The sequence below is a fragment of the Humulus lupulus genome, chromosome 9 (assembly GCF_963169125.1).
Source record: "Humulus lupulus chromosome 9, drHumLupu1.1, whole genome shotgun sequence".
Classification (NCBI taxonomy): Eukaryota; Viridiplantae; Streptophyta; class Magnoliopsida; order Rosales; family Cannabaceae; genus Humulus; species Humulus lupulus.
Window position 1 is genome coordinate 36,702,254 of NC_084801.1, and position 16,867 is coordinate 36,719,120.

Genomic DNA, 16,867 nt, shown 5'->3' on the forward strand with positions numbered 1-16,867 from the left:
ATTAGGGTGTGTTTCTATACTTAGAAAAATCAGCCATCTTTATTATTTTCTAAGTCTGTTTCTAATCATCCTATATGACTTAATTCTCAGGCTCGAAACTCGTCGTTGTTCCAAAGTTAACCATATTGAGGGAGGGCTGGGATCAGTAAAATCGTTCCCACTACTATGGCCCCCTAACTCTCAATATAGAACCCGGTTCATTGATTTGTATCCACCCTCACCGAACTTGGTCATTATTTATTCAATTTATTATTTATTATGATTGTAAAAAAAATCAAACTCATACATGTCCACAAAATAACAATGTTATTTATTTGGAAAAAGGTTTTCACTAAATACAATCATAAATGCAAAAATAAATAAAATAAATAAAGAAACAAACAAACTAATCTAGAAATGAGGATCTTCTACATCTGACCCTTCATCTAACATATCATCATTTATCTCTTCATAATCATCATTATCTTGAGCCTCAAAATTACCTTGAGGGATATTTGTAAAGATTCTATGTTTTTTCTCATTTTTGAAAAGGAATTCCATCTTAGAGGTCAACCTAAGTATGAGAAAATAATATCTCATAGCTACTGGTAATTCATCTTCATCATCTATAGTCTCCCATATTTCTTCTAAAGCTGCAATTACAGTAGGATAATCTTTAAAAAGTCTAATCACTAAAACATATTGCTTTGTAGCTCTCATCATGATTTGCTTAGTTTTTTGGAGGTGAACTATCTCCCTGTGGAATAAGAGTAATCTCCGAGTGATTCTTTCTAATACTCCTACTATATTTCTTGGCTCTCTAATTCTTTTCAAGGCCTTAATGGCTCGGATATCCTCATAGGTCAAGGCTCCATCCATTCTTAACTGAAAACATAAGGCTAAAACGTTATCTAAACGCATAAACATAATAACTATAACATAAACACTTACATTGGCGGTTAGATTCGGAGCTTGAGCATATGTATCAAGGAGAAATTCATGCAAATGAACCGTTTCTCTGATACCAACTATAATGACCCAACTATTTCTAAGACCTTGGACCATTAAAAACTACTAGACATAGCTACTATTTTAAATAAAACATACGTAAGGAATAATCATAAATTTATTGAAACTCTAAAATATTATGGTATCAATAACATAAAAGTGTAAAATAAAATGTGATAGGGTATGGGATCCCATTGTTTACAAAACATAAAACATAACTTTAAATATTAATTGTGGAATTACATTAAGAAAACATAATTTAAAAGACTAAAAATAAATAACTTCGTCCTCGATCGACACGCAGCCCATTCATTCCATTCATCCTCAACACACAAGCTATGCTACCAAGAATCCTTTCGCCTTCATATCCATTTTCCTGCATCACACTAAAAATAAAGGAGTGAGCCTAATGCCCAGTAAGGAAAATCTACTAACAATCATATAACATAAATCATAAACATAAGGCTATAACATAAACATATACTATAAACATATGACTATAAAAAAAAACATATACCATATAGGACTACAATGGCCATCATACTTCTTGGGACTTGTTAACTAAGCAAGTCATATGCCCATAAATTTTGTGGGGCTTGCTATCTAAGCAAGTCATATGCCCGTAAATTATTGGGGCTTGCTAGCTAGACAAGTCATATGCCCAAGGACTATAAAACATACTATACTTATACATATCATAACATAAACATAATTTAACATAAACATAACATAACATGAACATAACATATAAGCACATAAAGTCTATCCTATTTTCCTTACCAAAAGCCGGGATATTTGGGAACAAGAACGAGATTTAGAAACTCCTATAAACCAATAGTAAAATGGTGAGAATCTAAAAAGAGATTAAAAAGAACACTAAACCATCCAAGAAAAAACTTACCAAGAAGAACCTTAAGTTTCAAGAACTTAAATACCTAATCAAAAATCAATAACAAGAGTTAGGATCTGAATAAAAGAAAACTAAAGATTCATAAAAATTGAACTTAAGAATAAGAATAGCTTGGTTGACCTTATGGATTGGTCTAAACCTCACTTTCTAAGTGTTTATAAAAGCTTAGAATAATTAAAGCTTTAACCCAAAACCCAAGTGTATCTCTCTATAGTAACACTAGCACCTTGGAGGCTCTGATCAAATGCTTGAAGAATGAAGAAAATGGCTTAGCACTAGGTCCTATTTATAGAGTTCAAGGAGTGAATCTAACCCCTTTTAATTTGAATAAATAAATGATTATAAAATGAAAAAGATTTGAATTTTCGTTCAACTAACGCCCAGAACTCGGTCAAAATCGTTCAAAGGCATGTCTAAGTGGTTAAGGGTATTTTTAAAATTTAAAAAGTCAAACTTTCAAAACTATACTCATGGAGCCAATATATCGCCCACCCTAGGCAATACATCGCCTCCACCTGTATTCGCGAGGCTTGTTCGATCGTTCGTGCAAAGTCGACGTGTTTTCCGTATCTTTCGTAGGCGGTATATCGACCCCTATGCTGCTATATATCGGCATACGTGAATATATTAAACACGTAATTACACTTTTTCAACATAATTTGAATTGGATAAACAGTTTTGACTGAGTCATAATATGATCGTAACAGCTTTTGGAAGGTTCTAGAGCTTCTAGATCTTTCTTTTATTAAAACTATCCATCAAAAATACTTAATTCCTTAATAATCATGATTATGACAAGTGTCATGCTCTTATTGGCTCTATCTAAACCATAGGTTATAATAAATAATATATCTATCACCAGCAATATTAATCAAACCTTATGTTAATAATTAATATTCTTAAACTATAGGTTAAACTTATAAAATCCATAACTGTTGCTATGAGTTTCCAACTAAGTCCCAACTTGAACCAAAAATCCACGATAATTATCATACTACTAACTAATACTAACTACTACTACTATCTTGCTAGTTAAGTAAATATTCTGGAACACTACAATCGACATGGGCATCAAGTTCATACTAGCCCCTAAGTCACAAAGTGCACTACCAACATCTCTACCACCAATTGAACATAGAATTGTAAAATTGCCCTAATCTTTCAGTTTAGGAGGAATTTTATTCTTTAAAATAGCACTACAACCTTCATTCAAAGCTACCGTTTCAAATTCGCCAAGTCTCCTCTTCTTTGTCAAAATATCCTTCAAAAACTTCACATAGTTGGACATTTGTTCCAAAGCTTCCACCAGCAGTAGATTGATGTGAAGCCACTTCAAAACATCTAAAAATCTACAGAATTGACCATCTTGTTGTTGTTTTTGAAACCATTGAGGAAATGGTGGAGGTGGCTTGCTCATTAGCTTCTTTGATGCATTTTGCGGAGAAATTGTTGCAGCATTTTCTTCAGGATCAGCATTTGACATATTCAAACTCCCAACTCTTTTTCCCTTTTCCACACTACTTTGGATTGAAGTGGGCTCATTTTTGCTCTTAGATTTGTCCTCATTCAACTCCAGATTTTTACCACTCCTCAAGGTAACTGCCTTGCAATGCTCCTTACCATCTCTCCTTGGATTTTCGGTATCACTAGGCAAGGTGCCTTGTGGTCTATTCCTCTAGCTGTCCCATTTGAATCTCTAGGTTCCTCAAAGATGTTGCTTGACTTTGAATCACTGCATCATTATTGGCCATATACTCTTTCATCAAATTCTCCAAAGAGCTTTTTTGAGATACTTGTGAAGGAGGAGGTTGAGCCCTTGGTTGTTGTTGAGAAAAACCCGATGGATAAGTGGGCTTGTTTGAAATGACTGCACCACTTTAACTAGCCCTTTGACCTCCCTAAGAAATATTTGGATGATTCCTCCAACCATGATTATAAGAGTTGGAATAAGGATTGTTGAAGTTGGCATTTTGATTCCCCACATAACAAACTGAAGCAGGATTAGATGGACAACTATCAAATGTATGCCCATCTCCACAATAAACATAAGAGACCTCCACTACTTTACCCATAGGAGCTGGTTGTAACTTACCCCCCATACTCATGGTCTTCAAAAGGTTGGTCATAGATGAAACTTGAGCGGTCAATGTTGTCAAAGCATCTACTTCATGAATACCTGCTACTTTCCTTTCTATTGGGGCTCTAGCATTAGACCATTGGTAATTATTATTGGAAATCCGCTCCAAAATCTCATATGCTTCATTGTAGGACTTAGAAAGAATAGCCACATTTTCTGAAGTATCCAAAACCGTGCGTGTGGAGGCGTTGAGACCATTATAAAAAGTCTCCATTTGAATGCAATGTAGGATGCCATGATGTGGGTGTTAGGAGTGTGTCCTAAAAGCATGTAAAGACATTTGTTTTTTCTGTGAATAAATAAATACGATGGGTTTATTATTATTGTTATATTTAGATTGTTAAATTATTGTTTGAATAATTTTGTAAATATCAGAAAAATTCCATATTCATTATTGAGGATGTGATCTTGTATTAGTACGAGAGAATTAAGATCACATGAATGAATAAAAATAGTCAACAACAACAAATTAAAGTTATGGAATTCTTTAATTGGAGTTGTAAGCACGGTTTACTGAGTATCATTATGATACAAATAATCTAGATTCGGATTATTGATGTGGTATGACATCTCGGTAAAGGTTTATATAACATGATTATATATGACAAGGACCGATGTGAATTAAAGTCTTTATCCAAAAACCATTTAACAATAAAGACTTGTAATTCATATCATAACTTATGATCATTTATAGATCAACCTAAATCCTGAGTGTTCATGAACTCCTGTTCATATTTATTAAATCTTTTAATTCACTCGTTAAGGTCTCTTCAAAGAATGAGGCTAATGACTTTTGTTTTGGAGATTTAATATCATGGATGGCTGGGAACATGTATCAACAATACGGAATCTAATCTTTCCTAACGGATCGTATATTAGTTCCCTTAAGGGTTAATTCTGGAACTGAATGATTTTGAGCTCAAATCTATAATTAGATTATAGATTAATTATTCACTAGTGAATTAATGGTACTTAAGGAATAAGAAGTAAATTAGAAAGGTTAAATGGTAATTCTTCCATTCTAATTTATGAACTAATTAATTAGAGGGTTGAACTATTGTAAGATGGTTATATCAATGGACGACTTAAGAAAAAGATTTCTGTAAAAGTATATCTATAACATAAAGAGTGCAATTCTGAATTTATAGTGGAGTAATATCAGAATTAATAAATTAACTATTATAATTAAAGAGTTTAATTATTTAGTTTCAATTTATTGGAGCTTAATGTTATAGGTCCATGGTCCCCGAAATGGCTCAAACAAAAACTGTCAAAGGCAAATACAAAAATGGGCAAAAAGGACTTATGTGATAAGTAAAATATTTTTCTATGTATCAAACATAATTATTGATTAATTATGTGTAATTAATTAATTAAGAATTAATTAATTATTTGATTTAACAAAATATAATTAATTTTGAATTAATTTATTTTTTGGGATTTTTGGTATTTAAATAATAATAAAATTGGGAAAAATCACATGCCTGCACATGCATGTGGTACACGTGTGGCACAGTGCACAGGCACTGTGCTACACGCATAAGAGAGAGACTTGGTCTCTTGATTCCACAATTTTAGTTATTTAAATATTAAATAAATAATGAGATATTTTGATTTGATTTAAATATTATTATTTAAACAAAAATCTGATAACTGATCAGTTATTTTGAATTTGTTTAAAATAACAAATATTTTAATATATTGGATATTATTAAATATTGGATATCAGTTTTCACGGAACGTAAGTTTTCAGGGATAGAAAAATATCTAGGATTCTCTCAGAGAAAAATATCAGTGACAAAAACAAAGGTCATTGTTCTTCACAAAACCTAGGTCCAAACTTTATCAGATCTCATGTGTTGAGAATATATGATAAATAGTTATTGCCTATTATTTGTATAGCGAGCCCACACTCGTTCTTTGGGTGACTGAGAACATTTTGGAAGATCTTGGTGTGAGATCTCAAGGATTCAGCCATACGAAAAGATAGCAGCAAGGAAGGACCTGAGGTAATGTTTCTATTCTTGTCCTTGATTCAATATATATATATATGAGTGTGAAGAAGTAGATCTAGAAATCTTATGGGATTAATCTGACAATTTGATTGTTGTTCCGCTGCGCATAATCTATGATTTGATCAATAAAAACCAACAGTGGGCACTTTCTCAATAACTCCTTGAACCTCTCCCAAGCATCACATAATGACTCATCTTCCAACTTTTGAAAAGAAATAATCTCATTCTGAAACTTAGCTTTTTTCGCTAGAGGAAAGTACTTCATCAAAAATTTCTCAGCTAGGGCATGCCACGTAGTCACTAAGTTGAAAGGAATTGTATTGAGCCAAGCTCTAGCTCTGTCCCTTAGAGAAAAAGGGAACGATTTCAACCTCAAGGCCTCTTCAGTTACGCCTTGCAACTTAAAGAAATTGCTCACCTCCAAAAATGAACGAAGATTGAGATGAGGATCCTCTATAGGTATCCCACTAAATTGACCCACTGTCTGCAACATTTTGAACATTACAAGCTTCAAATAAAATTGGGGTGCTTGAATTTTAGGCCTAACAATGCCCGGATTGAGCTCATTGAACATGGGAGTAGCAAACTCTCTTATGGCTCTTTCTCTATCATCGGCCATAACAATTGCATTAGCGATATTGTTAGCACCCTCAAGTCCTTCAACCTTTTCTGCCATATTAAGGCGATTTTGAGCCTGTTGTTCCCTTAGTCTTCTTCTCAAGATCAATAGGAGCTAGTTAAAGGTCTTCTTGCTCGTTCATGCAATAGATAAACTGAGAAAACACAAGAATAAGCAAACAAGGTTAGAACAAACAATGAAAAAATAAACAAAGTAATTGATATTACACAAAATTCTAATTTCAATCCCCAGCAACGGCGCCAATAACTTGTGAAAATTTAATAGATTTAAATATGCAAGTGCACGTAATCACACAAATAATACAATGATAAGTAAATCATCTCCACGGGGATTGCAAAATAGAAAAATAGGCAAAACAATTACTAAACAACTTAGAGGTATTAACAATTAAACTTGTTGTTTGTAAGCTAAACTAAATATTAAAAAGATGAAAATACTAAAAATAAATTGAACTAAACAAATTAATTAGAAAGAAAATTGGATTGTAAAATGGACTCGAATTATTAAATCCCCCTATTTCAATTATACTGAACAAATTACAGCAGCAATATTTTAGCAAAACTCCCAAGTTAACAAGAATTCAATAAAAGCTCATAGAACTTTCCCAAATTCTATGATATTAATTCTTTCACCTAATTAAACATATTCCTATGTCAAATCTAATTTAAGAACACAATTTCAAGGTTCAATTCTCAAAAGCTACACAAGGCAAATAACACATCCCTATGTTATTTACTAACATAACCTAACAAAGATTATGAACTTGTGTCATCCAAGTTCTTTCCATTATATTTAACGTTTCCAACACCAAACATAACTAATCATCTTCCCATTGATGGCCAAAAAAAAATAAAGTGCAAGAAACAATTACTACACTATGACATACGGTTTATAAATAATTCAAGCCGCAAAAGATTAGTTCATGGCTAATTTAAAGAGCATAAATCCAATTTCAATTCTTCCCATGAGTATCAAAGTAGAGATTAAAATAGAAAATACAAGAAAAAATTTAGAAACAAGAGAAGAGAGCAAATCAAATTGATGATGAATGTCCTTCTCTTCTTTCTCCTCTTCTTTTCTCTTTTTCCTTCTTGTATCTCTGGTTTTTCTCTTCTCCTCTGTATATTTTTCTCCAAAATGGCAGGTTCTTCTTTTGTGCAGCTAGTCCTCCTCCTTTGTACCTCTAGGTTACCCAATTTAGTAGTCTAAGTATGTAATGACCCAACTTATTCTAGACTTTGGACCATTAAAACTACTTATACATAAACACTATTCTTAAGAAAACTTACATACAAAATAGTCATAACTTTATTAAAAACTGTAAAAACAAAGGTTAACATACATAAAATTTCAGGGTAGGATATGGGATTCATTGTTTTGAAAATAAAACATATCTTAAATTGTAAATAAATTCGTTACAAGATCAGGTGAGGAAAAATACATATAAAGCATAATTGAAATGACTAAAAACAGCTCCGTCCTCGAATCGTTCACACAGTCCACCGAATCCATTCTCCCTCAATACATAATCCCAAGCTGCCAAGAATCTTACCACCGCCATAACTATTTTCATGCACATATAAAATAAAGGAATGAGTCTAATGCCCAGCAATGAAAATCTATTATAAGCATGAAACATAAACATAAGCTATAATCATATATCATAATTCTAACCCATGTACATGGTAACTATTGGGATTTGCTAACTAAGCAACTATAAGCCTCAAAATACAATGAGGTTTGCTAGCTAAGCAACTATAAGCCCCAAGAACATAAAAGTGTTGGGGTATTTAAGCAACTATAAGCCCCAAAACATATATATATCATGACATATAAAAACATATAACAGCATAATCATATAAGCATATAATACTATCCTATTTTCCTTACCAAATACCGGGATGTGAGAACAAGGACGGGATTTTGGAACACTCCTAAAAACCATTAATGAGAAGGTGAGTATTTCTAAAAGAAGGAGATGAAAAAGAAATGAATCTAAACCACCGAGAAGAAGAGCTTACCGAAATGAAACCTCAAGTTCAAAGATCTTAATTGCCTAACCATGAAGGGAAAACAATGAGTTAGGATTTGAGTAGAGAAAAACTATAAGAAACTAATGAAACCTACAGAAATGAACTAGGAATGGGAATACCTTTGAATGCACTATAACCGAACTACACCTCGATATCGAAAAACACACTAATAACCTTACTTCCCAAGTGTTTAATAAGCTTAAGATGATAAAGCTTATAACCCCAACCCAAGTGTTTAACACTCTAAAGTAAACCTAGCAGCTTGAAGGCTCTGAACTCAGCTTGAAGAATGAAAGAAATGGCTGGGTACTAGGTCCTATTTATAGGTTCAAAAATGAAAAGATCTTCTTCTAGCTTGAATAAAAATAATGACTTTTTAATTGAAAAACATTTGAATAATCGTACAGCAGAGGCTTAAGACTCGGTTTCAAAATTATTCAAAAATAATGCCCTAGAGCCGATATATCGCCCATGGTAGGCGATATATCGCCTAGGCTTGTATTCCCGAGGCTCGTCGAAACGTTCGTGCGAAGTTACGTGTTTTTCATATTCCCCAAGTGGCGATATATCGCCCCCTAGAGCTGCGATATATCGGCATACGCTGAAATATTATACACGTAATTGCACTTTTTCAGCCTAATTTGAATTGAGTAAACAGCTTTTACTGAGTCCTATAACGATTTCAAAGCTGCTGGTAGACTTTGGGATTTTCAAATATTACTCTTAATAAACTACTCCTCAAAAATACTTAATTTCTCAATAAACATGCATATGACAAGTGTCATTATCTTATTTGTTCTATCTAAACCTTATTGTATAATAAATATCATCTTCATAATCAGCTGTATTAATCAAACCTCATATTATAATTAATATTCTTAAACTATAGGTTAAACTTATAAAATCTATAAGTGTTGCTACGAGTGTTCAACTAAGTCCCGGCTTAAACCAAAATCCACAGTAATAAACATACTATAATTACTACTAGTTATTACTACTACTACTACTACTATCTAACTAGCTAAGTAAAGTTCTTGGACTCTGCAAAGTACAAAATTGCCCCTCTTTCCTTTCACATGTGAGCTTCCTTTCCTTTTCTTCTCTGAAAATTGCTTCCAAATTGACTAATACCCCATATACTTACAACCTCAGCCATTAATCCAACTCACTTAATGAATTTCCAAGCCGACCTCCTTTCCACGCATAAAATTCCAACTGAAACCTGATCAAAATGTTTCAGCAAAATCTACTTTGCTACCACAAACCTGATATTTCAACATCAAAATTTAGCTTAGATAACTTCACAATTCTAGTTTCATTCTTTATACAAATATCTATCCATGAAAATATTATTTTCAACCCATTAGCTCTTAAAAACTACACAAACAAATTAAACTAACTAAAATCATAAAAACACAAAAGTTAGCTACAATAGTTAATAATAAACTAACATCACTCTCGATTTTTCCACATTTATAAGCTCAAAACCACAAGAAAAAACTCTTTATTCAAGAGTTATCAGAGCTTGAGAGAGTGTTTTTTTCTTTTTAAGAAATGACTGGTTTTGGCTTATATAAAAAGGTAAGAAACTTTTCCCATTCCTTAGCTTTTGGGGTATGTAACCTAGCTTATGAGAGCCCTAGGTTATAACCCTAGCCTTGCCGCCCACCTCTCTCTCTCTCTCTCTCTCTCTCTCTCTCTCTCTCTCTCTCTCTCTCTCTCTTCCCTTGGAAATTACTTTTATGCCCTTGCTTATTCTACCTCAAATATAAGGAACCCAAGGGCCCTTTGGGAATTTTGTGGTCTAAATTTCCCTTAATTTTTAACCTATAGTTTCTAAATCTCCAAGCATAATTAAATAAATTAATTTGTGACCAAAAATAAAATTTGTCACAATATCCAATAATTTTGTCAATTTTTCACATATTTACCAAAATGCCTTAAAGGCCCGAGCAAGAAATTTTCATTCTCAAGCCTGGTTGATGGAATTCAAACCTCAATCAATTCTCTTAAAATTTATTGGCTCAACAATAAATTCCCATTTTCCAAAAAAATAATATTTTTATGCCATAGCATTTCCTATTTTATTTAATCCAAGATTTTTCTCCAATTAAGGTTTACCTCTTGGTCTGAGACCCATCTTTCTTTGCATAAAGCTAGATCATTTACCAGATCATTATAAAGGCTATAAAATTTCACGAATTATCACAAATTCATATAATATCATTTATCAAAATAATATTCCACATAATTCTTCACCGGCTCCAACCAGCTACTAATGTGTGTTCAAAACACGGGATGTCACAATACCTACAATTTATAAAAGTTTCTTCCCCGAAACTCAAAACAGATGGGGATACTGCTCTCGCATCTCGGCTTCTGTCTCCCAGGTCGCCTCTTCAATGTCGTGGTTACACCACTGTACCTTTACCAAAGGTGCTATTTTGTTTCTTAACACCTTGTCTTTCTGATCCAGAATTGTGACCGGTTTTTCCTCATAACTCAGTTGAGATTCTATGCTAAGTTCATCGTAACTTAGCACATGAGTGGGGTCGTTCACGTACTTCCTTAAGGTTGACACATGGAACACATCGTGAACTCTATAGAATGCGGGCAGAAGGGCTAGTCAATAAGTCGCCTTCCCAATGCATTCCAAAACCTCAAACACTCCTATGTACCTAGGGCTCAACTTACCCTTTTTCATGAACCTCATAGCTCCTCTCAGTGGAGCTATATTTAGCAGTACCTTGTCCCCAACTTCAAATTCTAAAGGTCTCCGTCAACGAATCAGCATACTTACGTTGTCGATCTATGTAGGTCTGTAACCTATGATGAATCGACATATTGTCCTCCATAGCTTGGTCTACCTCTTCTGATCCCAAGAATTTTCTCTCACTAGTCTCATGCCAGTGGATTGGAGATCGACACCTTCTTTCGTATAGTGCCTCATAAGGAGCCATTTTTATCAAATCATGATAGTTATTGTTGTAGGCGAACTCAATTAATGGAAGTTTTACACTCCACGAACCTTGAAAATCCAGCACGCAAGCTCTCAACATGTCTTCCAAGGTTTGAATCGTTCGTTCGCTCTGGCCATCCGTCTGTGGGTGGAAGGCAATACTAAACTTGAGTTTAGTTCCCAATCCCATTTGCATTATCTTCTAAAATGCAGAGGTAAATCGCTCGTCACGATTGGACACTATAGAGATGGGAACCCCATGTAATCGCACAATCTCAGCAATGTAAAAATCTGCCAACTTATCCGCACCATCTGTTGTCTTAATGGGTAAGAAATGAGCAGATTTTGTCAGTCTATCCACGATAACCAAGATTGAATCGTGCCCTTTCTGAGTGTGTGGCAACCAGGTAACAAAGCCCATGGTGACCATTTCCCATTTCCACTCAGGGATCTCTAGCGGTTGCAATAACCCTGCGGGTCGCTAATGCTCTATCTTGGTTTGCTGACATGTCAAATAGTGTGACCGTACTCCGCTACATCTCTCTCCATTCCTACCCACCAAAAGTATCTTTTGAGATCCTGATACATCTTAGTGGTTCCCAGATGCATAGCATAAGGAGTATTATGAGCCTCATAAAAGATTTGTCTCGTGATCTCCTTATCATTAGGCACGCATAATCTACCCTTGAAACCCAACACTCCATCCTCCGAGATGTGAAACCCTAGTCACATGTCTTTCATAGTCTCATGCACCAGTCGTTGGATCCACGGATCTGCGAGTTGTCCCCTTGGATTGCTTCCATGATCGTGGGTTGCATGGATAACTTTTCCAATCTTCCCACTGCTATCTCCAAATCCAATTTGGAGATATTGGTTTGTAGTTCTTGGGGTATTTCCTTCACTGTCATTACATAAGCCATTGGTTGTTGACTCAATGCGTCAGCTACTTTATTAGTCTTTCCTGGGTGGTATAGTATATCACAATCGTAATCGTTGAATCATTCTAACCACCTATGTTGTCTCATGTTTAACTCTTTCTGGGTGAAGAAATATTTCAGACTCTTGTGATGTGTATATGTCTCATTGGATCCCATAGAGATAGTGTCTCCAAATCTTCAATGTGAACACTACCGCTGCTAGCTCCAAGTTGTGTGCTGGATAGTTTCTCTCGTAGGTTTTCAGTTGTCGGGAGGCGTACATGATCACTTTCTCGTGTTGCATTAGTACAGCTCTGAGTCCTTGACCTGATGCATTGCTATAAATAGCATATCCCTCGGCACCCTTTGGAATAGTGAGTACGTGAGCAGTCGTTAATCTGGCCTTTAGCTCTTGAAAACTCTGTTCGTACTTGTCCATCCACTCAAATTTGACGTTCTTCCTGGTTAGTGCAATCATAGGCATCACTATTTGGAAAAACCTATCACAAAGTGCCTATAATACCCTGCCAGGCCCAAGAAACTACAAACTTCTTGTGCGTTCTTCGGGGCCTTCCATTGTTTCACTACTTCGATTTTGGTTGGATCGACTGCAATTCCATCTTCTGACACCACGTGCTCTAGGAAACTCACTTGAGTCAACCAAAATTCTCACTTGGAGAATTTGGCATACAACTTTTTCTCGCGTAATCATTGTAAGACTAGGTGCTTGGCATGTTCTTTCTGGTTTCACAAGTATATGAGTATATCGTCTATAAACACTATCGCGAATTTGTCTAGATACTCACCTAGTACCCTATGCATAAGATCCATGAATGACATGGGCGCATTGGTGAGTCCAGAAGACATCACCACGAACTCGTAGTGGACATACCGAGTTCAAAATGCGGTATTGGGAATATCCGATTCCTTGACCTTCAACTGGTGGTAGCTAGATCTTAAATCAATCTTTGATAATACCGATGCTCCCTGAAGTTGATCGAATAGATCATCAATTATGGGCAATGGGTATCAATTCTTGAGCGTTACCTTGTTGAGTTTGCGGTAGTCTATACACATCCTCATGGAGTCGTCTTTCTTTGTCATGAATAGTACCTGGGCTCCCCAAGGAGAATGACTTGTTCGTATAAATCCTTTATCCAGATAGTCTTGTAATTGTGCTTGTAGTTCGCTAAACTCAGCTGGTGCCATCTGGTATGGTGTCTTTGAAATAGGTGTGGTTCCTGGAATTAACTTGATCTCAAACTCAACTTCCCGATCTGGGGGTATCCTTAGAAGATCCTCAAGAAACACTTCCGGAAATTTGCACACCACTGCTACCTTGGTTGGTTGTAGATTAGTCTTTTTATCCTTGTCTATTACATTCTCCAGGTACCTGATACATCCATCACTTAGTAGTGTCCTTGCCTTAAAGGTGGAGATCATAGCGAAATTCTTCTCTCGGGTCGTGCCTTGGAACATGAACAGTTCTTCCCCAGGTGTATTAAAAGTCACCTTCCTTTGTTTGCAATTCACCACCACCCCATATTTGGTTAGCCAATCCATACCAAAAATAACATCATACTCATGTAAATCTAAAACTAATAAGTTCACGGTCATCTCCCGGCCTTCTACCCAGATTGGTACGGCTCTAACCCAAGTTCATACCATCATATCCTCTCCTGAAGGTAAGGATACACCACATATATTTGTCATAGTCTCAGGCTTCCTATCTATCTTATCAACATAGGATGCAGCAATAAAAGAATGAGATGCATCGTTGTCCATCAATACATATGCTGAGTTATTAGCCACAGGAAGCTGACCTGACACCATATCAGAAGTCCCAGCTCCTTTATCACCCTGGGTGAGTGCATAAACTCACGATGCAGCTCCTATTGGCTTTGGTTGGTCGTTTCTTTCCTTCTAACCATGAGTCGAGCAGTGGCTGGAGAAATGACCCAGCTTTCTACAAGTGAAGCAGTTGTTGTTGTTACACTCGCCTGGGTGGCGTCGATTGCCTTTGTTGCATTGCAGCCAATAGTTGTTCTATCTCCTTGGTTGCTTGTTGAAGTTCAAACTTTGGCTTGGTGGCTCCATTCTTCGTTTATTATTTCCACCATTGGGAAACCTAGAGTTTCCTGAAGTATTGATCTTCACCATACTTCTCTTAACCCTGGATGCAAACCTCCCTGAAGAGTCGCTCTGGTTACTTTAGTATCTTCCCCTGTCAATTGAGACATGTGCTCATTCTTTAGCATTGTAGGGCTCTTTCTTCTCTTGTACCAGCCATGATTCTTGATGGATTGCTCGTTCTACGACTTCATCATAAGTATCCGAGTTGGTATTCCCGGTATCTACGAACTGAGCTATCTCACTTTTTAACCCCTTCATGAATTGCGTACCTGGTTGGCTTAAGTGTTTACCAAATCCTGAGGATATTTTGAGAGTTATTCAAACTTGCGCAAGTACTCATGTATGCTACATGACCCTTGGACTAGGTTGGCAAACTCAACTACCTTCCGATCTATCACCGTCTGGTTGTAGTACTTGGCAGTGAAAAGGGTCAGGAATTCTGCCCATTCCATCTGTGCCACATCATACCTCTTCCTAGCAATATCCCACCAGATGCAGGCATCCTTCCTCAACATATACACCATACAGAGTACCTTTTTCCCTTCGGTAGCCGCCAAAAAGTCAAAGATTCTCTGACACGCTAACCCATTCTTCTGCCATCAAGGAGTCCGAAGTCCCTTCGAACACAGGTGGGTTTCGCCTGCTAAACTGTTCTAAGATCAGTTTTGACGGTTCTACTCTAGGTGCATCCACTGGCGAATTCGCTCCCACCGGTGGGTCTTCTTGCGCCAGGAATTCCTGTTGTTCTAGAACGTCTTCCTGGGGTATTGGGGGTACGGGGTTGTGTGGCACTTCTGAAAATCTTCATATCAATGCCTTGAACATCTGAGCATTCACCGCATTCTGCTCATGCACAGTCCTTCTCAGATCCTCTATCTGAGTTGCCATATTTGGTTCCGGCTGCACTCTTTGTCCTCGGCCTCGATCCCTTCCTCTGCCTAGGCCACGACCTACATCTTGGTCAACGGCTGCTCTCTTGGCTAGGTCTGGTGGATTAACAGCTCGACCTCCCTTGGCTCAAGTGTTAGGCACCATTGCGAGTCACTATACAAAAATGTTTAAAATATTTGAGTATACACGTTTTTGACACACAAGGAAAAGAAAAAGAAAAAGAAAAATCATAACGATTCAACTCAAAACAAGTAGTCATAACATTCAGGAATATAACCTAGCAATAAAAAATGATCATGACAGATCATGCCATAAAGTTTTAGTTAGCAGAACGATAAATACAAAAGAGAACCCTAGCTACACGTCGAGTTTCTACATACGCCTGCTACAACTACACAAAAGTCCTACAACCTAGTAGGTTTGCAAAGTATTTACAAAAAGTATCAACAGGACTCTCACAGCATAACCTAATCTAGGTTATCCATCAGCTTATCAAGCTCTATGTCGGTATCCTCGTCAGTCTGCTCAGGATCCTCCTCTGGCTCTACTGCCTTGCCTCGAGGTATGCTATCAACTACGGAGATAGGCCAATCCATGACCCAAACACTAGCTTGATCTGCATACAGAAGTCAGCCCACGTGTCGCGAACCAGCTGCCAACATCTGTGACGAAACCATATCTGTGTCAAGCCTCTCAGACAAGTGTCAGCATATCGCACACTCCGTCGCTCAGGTGTGTTGGCCCTATCAAAGACTTTTACCATGTAATGCGTCCATTGTCAAATGACACATTGATGTCGTTGATCATACTCGAAGCGTTGAGGATTCTCAGCGTTAAAGAGTCTATAATAATCGATCCTAGGCGTAGGGATCATAGGTATGTTCTCTATCACAGGGTCACATGTCTTAGGTATATCATCCATAACCTACAATTTATAGAATCAAGGTAAATAAATGAAAGTTAAGGAAATAATATGAAAAAATAGTACTTACAGTGAGTATCAGTCTATCTTGCAGAATGTACATGTGGGTTTATCTATAGAATTGGCTCAACTCGAGCTTTAATGCCACTTGTAATGACCCAAAACATACAAGGCCAAAATCATGCAGAAATTTAAACTTTTTACTTTTAACTCATTGTACCGAAAATCCATATAAAAAAGTTTTAAAAAGATTGTGTGCGCACACTTTTAGTTTAGCAAATGGAAATACAACTACTCTTCCACAGAGTTATAACAAAACAATT

At 36.2% G+C, this 16,867-nt stretch overlaps 1 non-coding gene across 1 annotated transcript; it reads left to right on the forward strand.

Annotated features, from left to right (window-relative positions):
* The first annotated feature begins 6,177 nt into the window (after positions 1-6,177).
* LOC133802963 (small nucleolar RNA R71) lies at positions 6,178-6,284 on the forward strand. Its single transcript, XR_009877705.1, has one exon. It is a non-coding gene; the product is annotated as a small nucleolar RNA R71 (small nucleolar RNA).
* The last annotated feature ends 10,583 nt before the right edge of the window (positions 6,285-16,867 follow it).